Here is an 11,000-nt window from a genome sequence, read left to right as displayed (position 1 = left end):
AAAGTAAGAAATAAAAATACTTCATATTTTTTTTAAACTTTGTGTGACTTTCTACTCAAAAGAATAAATTAGAAAATTTATATTATTGAATGGTGTATTTGTGTCACATTTCAAGATTCATCTGAACACATTTGTATTCAATTAGATATATTTATGTGGGATGAAAAAATAAATAAAAAAAAGAAACTATATTACCAAAAATGGTATAATAATATCAATACCTCCATGGTTTAAATATGGAAGTAAAATTAATAATTACATACTTTTTAAATGGAGGTCATTAAGTAGAAGAAATAACGGAAGAAAATAAATTACATTAATATATTAAGAAGTACTGAAGAGTTTTCTGACTATTGGTCATATTTACTTCTTTGCCAATCGGGTTAATGCAACCTAAACTGGAATATGCTGCTATGGTTTGAATCCCTATAACAAAGTGTACACAGTGTAGATTGATAGAAAGAGTACAGCAAAGTGTCTAAAAGCATTACATTACCATTGCTTCCATTCAAATTCTTCTTACTCTAAATTCATTGAAAAAACTTAACCTTTAATCATAATCATAATAATCATATTCTTTTATTTGCAATCTAATTTGTAGATATATGTTAATAGATGCTTTCTTTTAATATAATGTTTGTTGTGGTAAATATTATTGCTCAAACATATTAAGCAAATTATACGCTATATTGTATCTAGGATTGACAGCTTAGATTTGTTTTCCTACCACCATTTGCAATTAAAATTTGGCTCTTAACAATACTGTACTGTACTATAGTACACAACACATAGATAAGCAGCTTTATTTTTATCTTCCTACTCATGGTTATTAGCGGCTTTATGTAATATTGAATTGTAATTAATCATTGTGAACACTATTTTAACCAGTACTTTAGTTTTAGTTTCACTGGGTACATTTGCATCCAGTTTCCATATATACAAATGTATAAACAGTGGATAATGTAGTTAGTTGTATTATTATCTCATTTATTTATAACATTTATGTTATCTTACTTTTATAAAATTTATTGTAGATTTTCTTTTCACCTATATATATAATATATTAAAAATATAATTATGACAAAACATGTAATAGAATTTACTTGATGCAAGTTATTAAAAAAGGATTTATTGGTAAATTTGTTTCACATATTATTGCTTCAGTAATAATAATATAAAAGATCCCCTAACCACCGGGTCCTTGGGTCTTGAGTCTCACCATTGAAAGGTATTTTTTTTTATATTTCTGTATAAAAAAAAAATACCTTTCAATAAATAGATGTTTTTTAAATATAAATAAAATGTAAAAAATAAACTTTCAAAATATTATTTTAATAAATGTAACATTATAATGAGTATGAATCTGAACAAAAGTTTTTGGAGACAAATATACATAAAAGAATGTATTGCATGAACTGTAACAGTTAGTGAAGGTACCTGTCCAATGTTAGTGTTTGACACAAGGGTGGAGGCATCTTGCGTGGCGGCCTCGGCGCCCGGCCCTGGCGAGGGCTCTGGAGCCGACGGGCGCGGGGCGGCTTTCCTCGACGCATCCTCCGCCTCCTCGCTCATTGTACTTCAGTTATAACATTTAGAGCACGACCTCACTCGCATCGACCACTATGACGAGCTCATTGTTCCGGATTCTTTATATTTGCACAGATGCCCGACGTAGTCGCGCAACGTGACCTACAACATAAAAACCTCTAGCGCCAAGGAACCAAATTTCTCCTTAGGAATTTTTCGTTGGTGACACATCACGAAGATGCATCAGACAACGTTTATGTTTTTTACAATTGGCGAGATCAACGATAAGCGAGTTGGCAGCGGTCGCACTTGATTTTGGCGTCGTTACACAATATAAAGCATCGAGAGGTGCCATAAGGTCAACACTATTCGCATAATACTATTCACTGCTTGTGACGGTCTACACTCACTCAGTGACGATTGACGATGTGAAACTTGATCGATCTGCTACGAGCCTCTGTTTATCAGAAAATGGATGTTATGACTCGGGGGACACAGAGGGAAACATTAAAGAAACAATGGAGAATTGAGATAGAGGCAATTATGTTTATACGGTATTTTGACAAATTTTGTGTCAATTTTTATGTCAACCCAACAAACGAGATGGCTCGTTTCCCATTTGATCAAAATGCATATTTCGAAACGCCTGATTGGTGTTTTCTGTGACTACTGTCACTACAATATTTACTTTGACCAATAGTAATGAAGCTAGCTTTTCAGTTACCAATTGGAATCTATTCCTTTATTATTCAAAATGGCCGCCATAAAACTTGACGTTCTTATTTTGTGTTGAACTGTCTCTTCGTTTTTTTATTTTAGTTCCGAGCGTTTATGCATTATAGGACTTTTTATTCGATATAATATAATCACTTGTGTATCTTGTATCTTCAATGATTTAGATTATGTTAAAAAAGTAACAATATAAATTGTAAGTTTATTTAATGCATTATGTAGGCCCGTTGAGTAGATGTAAATTATTATCGCTTTGAGGTACGATATCGAGAAGTTGTCAAGTTACAATCATCATTTCGTTGCCATTTTGATAAAAAAAAAATTTATCAACATCTCAAATTATACCGTCATAGCACATTATAACCTCATTATAACGATATTTGACAGCTAAGTTTTATTTAACGCACTGCCTTAGTTGACACAGGCCCAAGGTTTGATTATGTTATAAATGCTATTCTTAGGTCAGATTATTAAAGTTTTTGCATGAGTATTTTTTTGTTTATATAAACTACTTATTCTCATTTAACTAATATTAAAGACGCCATGTCTATAATTATCATATGTCCGAGACCAAATACATCCTCTCGTAATAATCTCCGTAAAATACACTTATTATTGATTGATTCGATTCTCGGTATGAATCATATATCGATGGTCGAATACTATGTAGTTTATATCATAGAGTATAGATATAAAGAACAGTAAAGAACAACTGTGCTACGCGCCTATATACAACCTTTATATTACGAGAATTGTCTATGAGTTGCTTTCATTTTTTCGGTACGCGAAATGTTGCCAAACTTGTAAAAATTGTACCCAAAATTGGGTAAATTGATTTTTCGAGTTTTTTAAAAGGTCGTTACATAATAGATTAAATTTTCCTTCAACAAAGTTATCATTCCTCATCCTAAAGATTAAACAAAGTAATCAGACTTTATTTGACCCTAAAAGTTTCATTAGTTTTAAGATATACCTTATTAATATCAGCGGACTCATTTATATTTTTACTTATATTCTGAATTGAAAAGCTAATACAATTAAAATAAAGCTCACGTCTATATTTTAAAGCAGTGCTAAAAGTGCTTTTACGGTTTGTAGAACTTATTTTTATATTGTTATACGACAAAGACTTAGATTATCAACATAACAGGCGCAAATTCTTAGCGCAAACACACATTTAGAAGTACTTATTATATTTTACATATTGCATTCACAGTAAAACTTTGTAATACTTAGAATTACAAAGTTTTACTGTGAAAGTCCCCTGTCTCTACATTATAACTAAAAAGGATAAGGCAATGCCTTAATTACTTGTTTTATGTAAAAGGGTATAATTTTATTACTTTAGATAGAATTTCAATTGACAAGAAATGTTTAAATAACCCGTATTCATATAATAACATGCAAACATAAAAATGTGTTGAAATTTTAGATAATGCTTTCTTGTCAGTGGTATTGTGTATAACACCTTCTTATCTTTTTAGTTCCATAGGTACTTACTTACTTATTAATCAAATTATTTTGTAAAATTAAATTTGGGATTTATTTTCATTACAACCGATTTTAATTTACTTCCACTGTTATCTATACTGATAAAGCACATATATGTTTGTAGTTGCCAAATGTATAATACTCTAATAAATTACAAAAATATACTTATTTCACTTAATTTAAAACTCATAATCGTGTAGCTCTAAAAATATACCATACGCATATTTTATAACAATATAAATTACTTTAAGAGAGACAGGGATAAAACCAATACAGTTACATTTTTTTCCACTACCTATAAATTGAATGAAAAATAGGGTGGGAGTTGTGCTGAATCAAGTTCAAAGCCAGTAGCCTACTATAGCATTGCAAATTTAGTTGCGTTGTTGGCAACACCGATCCCCAGATTTGTGTGCACCGGCATCGCACGTGAACGTGTCGCAAAAATCTCAATAAATTAGTGAAATCACCATGACGGACGAATATTTTTACGGTAAGATTTTATCCTTATTATATGCCAATTTCTTGCGGTAGAGTATTTGCACGCTAAACATAATACTTTGTTATATTGTCGGCTTGTAAGTTAGGCGTCAGTCGACACCCGGCTCGCCATTTTATTTCGCAATATACTGGATAATATGTTGCTTTTACATGAGTTTTTGTAGATTTTACCATGCATTGATCAGAAATTATATTTTTCCGTTAAATGCAACGTGATTAGAGTAGTCAGTATGTTGCCGCCATTTTCAATGTATCAAATGAACTAGCTAATTTATCTCATGATAATGTAATGGCGTTTGGAATCATCAAATAAATGAACAGCCCACGCAAAATCATATTGATTTTTGTCCACAAGCGTGGTCTTGGAAACTTCCAAGGCGGTCGGTTGATAGGCGCGCAATTTGAATGTTGGCGTCACGGCGGCTTACGTTTACATATCTCCGGTGACAGTGGCGGGACGCCGATAGAAAGATTGCTTTCTGTTTGCACCGCCTTTTCTAGTATGGATAACTTTGTTTATACACTCTCTATGTTGAGGTTATGATTAAAAAATTTAGAGAAATGTGGTGCCGGCGTTTGGCGTCCCGCGCACACCCGCGCCCCCACCATCCCTAGTTCCGATGCGACGCTATGGGCTGTTTTTGTATATTATGTCTGTATGCTACCAATATGACTAAATGTTATGTGCGCAATTTACGCGGAATATGAATACTTTCATGTTGTCTCGCGAGACGGTAAATTACCAAAGCCACTAGCCAATGTAGTTGTTGGATAATAAAGATCAAACTGGCGATTCTGGGAATGCGGCGAGGGCAATTCGATACGATTCAATACTTCTTTTCAAGGAGTTAGGTTATTGCTGTTTTAGACAGGCGTGGCGACTAGTACCTAACGAGCTAGTCGTTCAGAATATAGGTACCTAAATAACAATCTGTGGCTCTCTGGGTGACAAGAAGACTAACCAATATATCATACATCCACTACATACACACTATACGCAGTGTTTAGATTTAGTATCTAAATACGCAAATGCTAAGGTTATGGCGTAGTTGGTTATGGCTATCGGTACTTACGAATCATAAATCACCACAACTTTTTTAGTATATAGCCAAGTAAAATGTAAATTAACCTAATTAAAAAGCTTTCAAAATTAGGTAATATGAAAGTAGATGGCATGTTAGTTCCAAAAATAACACATGTTAGTTGCTGAAGTTGTGTTGCTTATAGGTTATATTTGCATGTGATTGACAAATGGAATGCTATATGTAAAAGCTTGGTGTCTGATTATTGGTTTGGAAAAAAAAATATTCCTACAAAAAAGAGATGCATCACTTATGCCTAGTAATCATCAATCCATAACCTCATTGTTGTCATGACTGTCTCCCTTTGTTCAGGGAGACAGTCATGACAATAATTTGCTATGTTAGACATGTTTGTTTTAAAATATATATTGTATTGTGAAATATTGTGAAACACTAGTTTAGTAAATCTACTGATTTCAATACTGATAAATGACAAGCTAGAAAACTGATTAACTACTTATATTGGGCATCAAAAATATCAATTCGAATATTGTTTATCTGTGAAGGGAATGTTTTACTTAATACTTATATTAATAATTGACTGTGTTATGTTTTTACATTGCTATAGAACCATTACAATAATTTTCAGGTGTTACCCTTTCTGCATCACATCAATCAGAGACATGGGACCCAGAGGCAAAAGCAGAATATCCACGCAGCAACAAACTGGTGATCCGTCAGGCACTGCTTGGGCCAGATGCCAAAGCAGATGAACTTAATGTAGTGCAGGTATGTTACTGCACAATATATATTAATAATTAAGAAGTTGTATAAAAGGTTTAAATTCAGATGGATGTTATTAATATCATAAGTTTAATGTAATAAATATGGAAGTGATTTATAAATATAATGAATAAACTTACTATTATAAACATAATGTATATTTTATGTGCTTATACCATATTCCGGGAAGGAAAACCCAAACATATAGTATATTATTTTTAAATAATTGATATGTTTAAATATAAAATTTATATTTAATTTTTTATAGCAGTATTAGATTTGATATTATGTACAATGTTTCTTTGGTTATTTTTATTCCTAAATTATAAATTCTTATTTTACTTTGTTGTTTGCAGGTGGAGACAATGTCCCTACAGGACTCCATAAAAATACCAGTAGCAGTATTGAAGGCGGGTGAGACCAGGCATGCACGTCTCGATATTGAGTTCCCAGATGCGCCAGTCACATTCACCCTTATACAGGTGAGTCCACTATATATTGAAAATATATAAGAATTGCACAAAAAGTAGTACGAATTTATTCTTTCACAAGTTGCAGCCGGGCATGGAAATAAGTGTTTCATTAATAAATAATTTAAGATATTTTAAATAATTGGTATAAAATGATGATAAAACAACACCATTTGTAATTGATGGGCACGCGACGGCCGTTTTGGCTGTTGCACTGCCCGCTCATGATTGTTTTCGAGGCATTTGTCTGATAACAAGCATTATCAGCTAACAACCACCTTACTTAGATCTGTTGGTTAACAGTTATTGTTGCATTACAGGGTTCAGGACCAGTACACTTGATTGGACACCACCTGCTTGGTGCATTGGTGGAAGAGTTTGAAGATATGGAAGAGATGGAAGAGGAGATGTTGGATGAGGAGGAAGGCGATGATTCTCAGTTCAAGGTAAGTTCGTCAGTTCGTCATTCTGACTCATTAAAAACATGCCTAATATCAATGAAGGGAAATAACATTTCAACCATAAATTCCTATGTAATAAGTTATTTTTATTTGAATTGAATAGACTCAAGTTTACAATACCCAGAGACTTGAAAAAATCTATTCACATTAAATGTACAGTTCCAATGTGTTTGTTTTATAAACAGATATATATAATATGAATGATTCAGTAGATAACTAAATTTACAGGAAGATGAGAATAAAAGGAAAGCATCAGCAGGCAAGCGCAAGACGAATGAGGTACTGAAAACCTTCAACTAATCAATTATATTGGGCTATATGCATACTCAGAGGGAAAAGGAATGATGCCCAGTTTATAGCAATTATGACAGTTCATAAATTTAATTTATACAATGACACAAAACAAATACAATGTGTCACTCACTTTCCATCTTTTGAGTTTCTTTTGTTGCCTTATGGAAAGACTTTAAACATAGTGATTGACTGTCATTTTTCAGGTGACTGGGCTCTATATGCACTGTTTGTGCTTGTAAATTCTTATTAATTTTATTATATAAAAATATTGGCTGTTGGTTTTCTGTATGCTCATTCTGTGCCCCTTTACCTTCTGATAGTCTGCTAACAACAGACAATACATTACTGTGTGGTGTGTTGACTCGTCTTTAGTTAATGCATATGTCTGTTGTGGCTTCTTGTTATCAGTAGTGTTAGATGTAATATTTTATTTACAATTTGTTTTTATTGACTGAAATATGTATGAAAGTATTTAAAAGTAGGCAACATTTTGACAATGATTTTTTTTAGGGTTTGAATGTGTCGTACAGGAGTGAAAACGCATAATGTCAGTGCGGTGTCACACGCGCGGCGTATTATAAAAATCTACAAGGATATAGAGCATGCCTCGCGTAAACACTGCAGCAGTGTAGTAAAACCATAGTGTAGTTGATGTTGATGAAGTATAAAAATACTCATTATGTTGTCTGAAAGCTCCTGATGCTCATTTTTACTTGTGTAGCGTGTGCCGCGGGACTGACGTTCGGGTTCGCTATAGGAATGCGGTAAAAGGCTCCTCATAATTCATTGTTTTGCTGCTGCAGTTAATAAGTAATCATCGTACTGGCAGAAAAATGTTGCGTGCATATTAAATTTATCAACTGTTTTGTTTACAGGATGAAGATGACGAGGAGGGTGAGCCAAAGGGAAAGAAGGCAAAATGTCAAACAATGCCAAAGGCAAGGCTCCATCGCCCAAGAAGAACGCCAAGAAGTGAACCGCCTCCATCGCCGAGAGCCGGCCGCGCGCTCACGCTCGCCCCATGCCACTGAGAGACCAATTCCATTGAAGACTGAGTGCACGTCGCGGAGTTGAGCTAGGTAGCTGATGATACCTACAGATAGGCCAGCGGCGGAGTGTGGGGCGGGCGTGGGCAACAGCGCGGTCGGCCGGCGCTAGTTGTAACTACATAGTGTGGTAATTCAGTCTAGGTTAGTGTTGTATCGACTCGAGTGTGTTTGGGAGAGTGGCTGAGCGAGTGCACGAGTGATAGTTACTTATCGGTCGAGGTGTCTGCGAACTTATCCGATCCTCCGTGGTTACCGAAGATCGACGTGTGATTTTCTCTTCACTTATTTTTATTTTTTCTAAACTAAATTTCCATTCCTTACTGTGGTATAGTGTTATGGATGTCAAATTAAATATAAATGTGAGTCTTGAATTCACGCAGACGTATTTTTAAGTTAAGGAGTAATTAAGCATAATCAGTGTACTTTTAAGACATTGATCGTTTTTGTATCGAGTTGCTGCTGGTCGACATGTAACTGAATTCTGCTAACGATTTCTCATTTCAGAATGAAACTGATAATCTATTATAGTTTGTTTGTACATATACAATATAAAAGCATAAGAACGGAAATAATAAAATAAAACCATTTCTAAACATTCACACATGTTTTTAATTTTGTTGTCCTAAATAGAGGTATCCTTGATTTCATTGCTTCAATAAGGTTTTTTTTTATAACTACGTATGCCGAGAACTATGTATGCCTTAAAAAAGGTAGTTCGCGATGTACCTACTGGAAATATGCCACATGAAGAAATCCGAGTGGTAAATTCTATTCTAAGGATTATTACGGAGGCGCAGTGTGTCGCGTGTGGCTTGGCGACTAACGGCGCGTTAGTGATTTTTGCCCAATGGAACACGCCACATCACGCAATAATATTTCAAAAGCCAAAAAGTTTATCCATCAATTTGACACACTGACAACTTTATAGGTACATACAACTGGCACCTAGTTTTGATGAGGTCGTGTCGTACGTAATCCGACGAATAAATATATGATTATACAAACATTTACTTTTAACATCAAATTATTAATCAACGTGATTCATAGGCAAATCATACAATACATTAAATGAAAATTTTGTCGCAATTTTTTTTTGGGTAAATTCAATATCAGAACAATAACTAAAGCCACTTCCGATGATTTTCTATATTCTTGGTAATTCATCATGATTATACTAGGTTTCATTCACACGTATTGCAACCATACCTCATCGCAACGACACATTGTAATTGCAATGTTATCAATATAGCCCACACGGTAGATTCCGGCGGCAAAATGTGGTCCGTTCGAATAGAAGTTTTCATATTCATAAAAAAGTACAATATCGTATATATCTGAACCAAAACGTACGCATTGCTGGATCACGTTTTGTCGTTGCGAAATAATGTTAATGTGATACGTGTAAAAGGACCGTGTTTTGTGCAATGGTAAAGACAATGTGGCGCCCTAAAGCAGGGTTTTTATTTTCATGGTTACGCTTTACTCAACAGTTGTACATTTGCAAAAACTAAAACTTTAATATTCTACGGACAAAAGCTCTCGTTCCAAAATCCTTGGAATTCCGCATAATCTCCTATGTGTGATTTGTGTCTATAGGTGACCTGGCCTAATAGATGCACCAAGAAAAGTGGCAAACTCCAATGACGTTTTACAAATAGACGCGTCATACACTAACAAAATGGCACATAAAAACGGCGCACTATTTGCTATATTCACGTACCTGTACATTGGCTCGAAGAAAGAATAAAAAGATGCAGAATACATTCGTTAGAAAAGGATATATATACATGGACGGTTATGTAGCTATGTTAGTGCCGCACGCTCATTGGCCGGTAAGTCGGGCAATTACCTTACATTCGTCATGTCACTATTGAGCTCGGACAACGTATCTATGTAATAAAAACATCTTAGGCAGACTATATGTGATCACCTAAAAACTACCTTTTTACACGTTACGCATTCTGGGCGTGTCGAAATTGGCGTAGTTTAGTAACTTCGTGTTAAACACCCAGTCTTATTAAAACATGCTCTCCTGTCCTCGTAACTGGGGTGGAACAAGGACTTATAGAATTTGGAATGAATGAGTTTATTATATCATAATCTTCAACTGTAATTTTTTATTTCCTATCCAAAATTGCTTGTAATATTCTGTTTCTCTCTCTTTGAATATTATTAGATTCTTCTATGTGCTGTAAGAGCCTTTCGAATTTGTCGTTATCTTTCTTGTCTTGAATGTCGCGCACTACACGTTTTATTTCTGACAACGTAACGTCATCTACATTTACGTGGTTACACGTACCGGGAACAGTAGGTTGGTCGAATATTTTCTCGAAGTACGCATAATATGGCCAGTTGTTATTTTTTCCGGTTTCGCGCTTTTTCTCTGCTAGCCTAATATAAGTCTGCTTTAAATTTCTAAACTTTCTGTCGCACTCTTCAGTGGATAAACCAATTTTCGGTGTCAAAATTCTCCATACATTTTTCTTTTGATTAATGGGTCCCGAAATTTTTCCTTGTTTTCCAAATAAAATGAAAGCAATAGCTTTACATAATCTTCTTGTGTCGACTTCTGGGTGATTTTAGGTTCTTCTGTGCTCGCTATAGTTGTATTTCCATAAATAGTATCAAAATCTTTGAAATATCGCCATTTTGTAATGCTTCTACCTGAGT

The 11,000-nt window shown here is 34.3% G+C and overlaps 1 long non-coding RNA gene and 2 pseudogenes across 1 annotated transcript; 1 reads left to right on the top strand and 2 right to left on the bottom strand.

The window, feature by feature from the left end:
- Window positions 1–1,311: 1,311 nt before the first annotated feature.
- LOC119193402 lies at window positions 1,312–2,291 on the bottom strand. The gene is made up of 2 exons (XR_005113943.1): window positions 1,938–2,291; window positions 1,312–1,689 (listed from the first exon to the last, which is right to left on the bottom strand). It is a non-coding gene; the product is annotated as an uncharacterized LOC119193402 (long non-coding RNA).
- A 1,713-nt stretch (window positions 2,292–4,004) lies between these two features.
- LOC119193400 lies at window positions 4,005–8,929 on the top strand (annotated as a pseudogene).
- On the bottom strand, window positions 8,920–10,995 carry LOC119193401 (annotated as a pseudogene).
- Between the last annotated feature and the right edge of the window lie 5 nt (window positions 10,996–11,000).

Source organism: Manduca sexta, unplaced genomic scaffold (assembly GCF_014839805.1).
Source record: "Manduca sexta isolate Smith_Timp_Sample1 unplaced genomic scaffold, JHU_Msex_v1.0 HiC_scaffold_491, whole genome shotgun sequence".
Lineage (NCBI taxonomy): Eukaryota > Metazoa > Arthropoda > Insecta > Lepidoptera > Sphingidae > Manduca > Manduca sexta.
The sequence above is the reverse complement of the archived record's forward strand: the minus strand, read 5'-3'. Positions and strand labels throughout refer to the sequence as shown.